Genomic DNA, 4,488 nt, shown 5'->3' on the forward strand with positions numbered 1-4,488 from the left:
GGTTGATAATGAGCCTGAACTTTCATTTGGGACCAGATATTCTACATACTAGCTCAGGACGTATAATAATTTATTTAAACCTACTTAATTAAAAATGCAATTTACTTTGACATTGCAAAGCTGCCCTCTAAGGTTACGCTATAGTGAAAACTGCACCCCTTGATGTGGTTTAGTCCCAAAAGAAAATGTTGACTTGTTGTTGAGGAATACTGAACTTCTTTAACATGTCTGGTTTTTCACACAAAATGTCCTCTTTAACTGCCCCATGTCCTATCTGAGCTATGTTATGCAGTGAAGAAAATTTGTGTGAAATAAAAAAAATAGAAATAATGACGTACAATGATTTAATTTATATAAATAAATATATTGTATTACATTACAAATTTGTAATGAAACAAATTAAATATGTTCAGACAAATTTCACAGTAGCACAACAACACTGATTTTGTACAAACAACAGCATAGTCAGAGTTTGAAGAAGCTTAAATTAGTTGAGTAAATCACTGTCATCAGACAATGCAGGAAAGTCCCAGGACTTCTTCAGAGCGACCATAGAGGGTTGATTCACCGATGGGAAGCTGGAGAAGCTTATGTCCTCATATCCAACTTGTCCACAATCTTCTTTACCCAGTGCAGGTCAGGCTTCACACAGAACTCCTTACCTGCTACTGTTTTAAGCCTGCATGAGATGAACAAAGGAAAGTCATTTAAACAGAGATAGTTTGGTGAAAAAATGATAATGGCTTAATTTGGTTTTAGTGATTTTCAGACCACATCTGCTAAACCAACAGCTACAAAGCAAAAGGGCAGGCTCTATTGTCATGTAAATGTCTGATCAATGTCAAATTGTTACTCACACATGCGCATTCAGGTAGCAGCTACTGCTGGTTGTGAAGTAAGACACTACCTTGCCTATAGGAATCACATGAGATGAGTAGCTATCACAGCATTTGACTGGAGTTGGTCCATGCTGAGCTGTAACAGTTCAAATAATAGTTATATTACCGGTTGCTCTCACAATAGCATATTTCATGTACATTGTGCTACATTATGATATAGGCCTATACATTCAACAGTTTCCACTCACTACTAACTGAGGGCCTGTCCACACGGAGACGCTTTTTAGGTTAAACACAGAGGTTTTGCTTCGTCTTGTCCGAGCGTCCAAACGAATCCTGTAAACGCACTGCCCGAAACCGCACTTTTCTGAAACCTGGTCCCAGAGTGGAGAAATCTGAAACCATAGCCCGTTTGAGTTCGTTTAGATAGCGAAACCGCACATCCTGCTATCGATGATGTCATCCCCACACCTCAGCAGCCCTGGACTTGAACTTATAGTATTGCCTAACAATACTAGTTTTCATACATGACATTACCTACGATTACAATCCGTTAAGATAAATATCACAACTGATGCTGCGCAGCACCGATAGCTTATGACTTGGTGGACTGAACACTGTTTTTTTTATGCATTCTAGCTACTGTTATTAGGAAAGTGCGGTGTAAGTTTAGGCTACATTAATTTGTGCGTAGTGCCAGTGTCATTCATTTATTTTACATGTCTTACAACATATATACATGCATTCACAGTCGAGTGAAATCAGATATAAGCATACAAAGACGCTTAGAACTCACGTTAAGCCGATGGTAGCACACTGAATGCGAATGCACGATTTGATGCAGGCAAAAGTATTGACTGTTACTAACGAAGGTTTTATAGCAATATTATAAATGTGGCGACAGAATAGCCTAGAACTTGGGTAACGTTAAGCCTTGCGTTTAGTAGCCTAATTGCGGTGATGGCCAAAACTAATGTGAATCACGGACTATCCTACAACCAAAGAAAGTAAAGGTGATTAGTAGGCCTACCTGCGTTAGCCAAATAAAGGACGGGACTGCACCCTTCACAAACCGTAAAATAAAGTTTATTAGTTTTACAGTTGGCTACAGTTGACAGTTCACCATCAGTCCACACAAACAATTCTGGTTTCCTTGCACTAGACATTTCGCCGTAGCCTATTCTGTCTGTTTTTTATTGCGCAAGTTTTGGTGAATTTCTGTAAAGACACAGTGCCATCTATAGGCCTGGGGTATGAAGTAACGTGTTGAGTCGTGTTGAGATGGATCCGTTTGGACACAAATATTCTTGATACGGTTCCAGGGAAGACGGAGGAAAAAAAGATCGGTTTGGTACGTATGGACTAGGCCTGAGATGACCAGCATCAGAGCCAGAAGAGCAGCCAGGGTCCTCATGGTGACAGATGCAGCAGATGATTCAAAGCAGTGAGGCTGAAGAGAAGAGATGCCCTGGGTGAAGGCTGAAGATGAGATGACTGCAGCTCCTTGGTTGGTCTCTTATAGGAGTCTGTCCTGACATCATATTAGCATTTAGAAGCTTCTTTGTAGACATGATTGTTCTCCTTTTACATTGGCTTCCTCTTTTGTTCTTAAAACTTCTCCCAAGTGCGCTTCCACATGTTTTGTCAGAAGTGCATCTCCAGGAAGACTACAGACCATAGCAGATTTCATATTTTACTTCAGCCAAAGTGTTTAGTTATTATTTTTTGTAAAGGAATTCTGGGTATATTTATTGCTATCTCAAAAACTGATTGGGCAATTTTAAAAGAGGTACAGGTGAGAAGGATATAAAGCAAATGCCACTGAAAAAAAAGAATTCCATTTGTCCCATATAGTATGTGTTCACAATAGTTACTCAGCGTTTTGCACTTGAAATGACCCAAAGAAATAGCCTGGCTAACGCCAGACCTCATCATCTCATTGAGATGGGGTCTAGGAACTATACAATAATTTTCTCGTATTTAAGACGTGGTTTAAGCCGTTTATTGGGCGCTACGAATGTCTATCAAATGCGTCTGTACGTAGCTCATAACCACTTCAGTGTGTTGTCATCGTCTTGCTGTCCGCCCTCCATTCTGTGATTGGTTCCTTCGTTGAGGAGAAAATCGGGTCCATGGAATCCAGGCTGCCTAGCAGCGTGAATAAAACCTCACGCGTAAGGCACATCTTCTACCAAAGAAAAGGAGTTCAAAATTAAAAAAGGACGTTTTACAAAGTGTGGCAGACAATATCTCATTTAACTCAGTTTGGAGCAAACTCAGGAAAGAATGCCCTTGTTTCCAAGGTCATGTTCTTGTTCTCAGAATACTGACAACAAGAATTGGCCCTAATGGAAATGATTGTGGTCAATCGTGCCCTTCCTAGAGATTCTTCCTCTTTTAGTATGCTTGTCTTGATTCATACACAGGATCATGCTGAAAGAAAGACTGGGACCACTGAAAAGAGTAAGGCTCTCATTCATATAATACACACACACACACACACATTCACTGTGGAATTCTGTTAATGGCTTTACTACAAACACTACTGGTGATGCGATCATCCATCGATTCAGTGGAGCTACACTGACCAGAGAGCTGTTTTTTATTATGACGTATCAAATCGCCCTGAAAAATAGAAAGAGGGCTAATTAGAGTGATCACGGACGGACGGTTGCCCCGTGAGTTCCACTTGCTGTGTGTTTCCCCACTCACTTCAATAGATTCTAAGGCTTTATGCTATTTGTAGGAATGTTTATTTTGTGGAACTTTTATGAGATTGTTAGGGAAAAATAAACATCTTTAGTAAGGTGTATATATCAAGCCTTCAGTAGAACATTAAGAGACACCATGAATGGGAAAAGCACATCGGAGCACCTGTGTCTAAAAAAGAGAGACTGGCATGGCCTTGGACCTTAGAGTGAGAAGCTGACATGGCCTTGACGCAGGCCTCGTTGTTAGGCCTTGTTTCCTGGATTATATTGTTACTTTGCCACTTTTGTGTTTGATTGTATATTGTTTTTGGATTCAATCTTTTCTTTACTTTTATTATACTGTATATTAACCTTTTGTAAATAAACACCTTGGTAACGCTTTTAGAATAACATGTGCTTATTAGGTATTAACAGTACATAATAAGCAGTTAACAATTCATTACTAACAGTTAGTTAACTGTTGTTATCCTTTAATAACATTAACTAACTATTAACATGCAGCTTGTAAGTGTTAATAAGCAGCCTTTTTAAGTTACTTACAAGCATATTTGTTAAGTTAACATGCAGCTTAAGTGTTAACAAGCAGCTTGTTAAGGCTTGTAAAAGACAAAGAGGTGGATAACTAATAATGCTTATAAGACCTTTCTTACATTTGTAGTAAATTTTGCAGCCCCCAATCTAAAGGGAGGACCATGTAGCCTACCTGTAGTTCCACAAGCCCAACCTTCTATCTCTATACAGTATATTTACTGTATCCATCTATCTAGCTTGGTTAAGCTGTGAGAACAGCACCTTCAAAATTTCTGCAGTGAGCAGGAATCAAACCCCAGTCTCCCGCGTCATAGAGTGACATGCAACTTACTAACCCTAACCATTAGTGTGCAGACATTCCACCCTTTTTTCACTTTCACATAATACACACACACACACACCCTTTA

At 39.4% G+C, this 4,488-nt stretch overlaps 1 long non-coding RNA gene across 2 annotated transcripts; it reads right to left on the minus strand.

Annotated features, from left to right (window-relative positions):
- Positions 1–413: 413 nt before the first annotated feature.
- Positions 414–1,908, minus strand: LOC125303830. Of its 2 annotated transcripts, none has more exons than XR_007195118.1 (3): positions 1,870–1,908; positions 858–975; positions 414–679 (listed from the first exon to the last, which is right to left on the minus strand). It is a non-coding gene; the product is annotated as an uncharacterized LOC125303830 (long non-coding RNA). The 2 variants fall into 2 exon arrangements; XR_007195119.1 differs by lacking the exon at positions 1,870–1,908 and adding an exon at positions 1,088–1,125.
- Positions 1,909–4,488: the final 2,580 nt, after the last annotated feature.

Source organism: Alosa alosa, chromosome 11 (assembly GCF_017589495.1).
Source record: "Alosa alosa isolate M-15738 ecotype Scorff River chromosome 11, AALO_Geno_1.1, whole genome shotgun sequence".
NCBI classification, from domain to species: Eukaryota; Metazoa; Chordata; class Actinopteri; order Clupeiformes; family Clupeidae; genus Alosa; species Alosa alosa.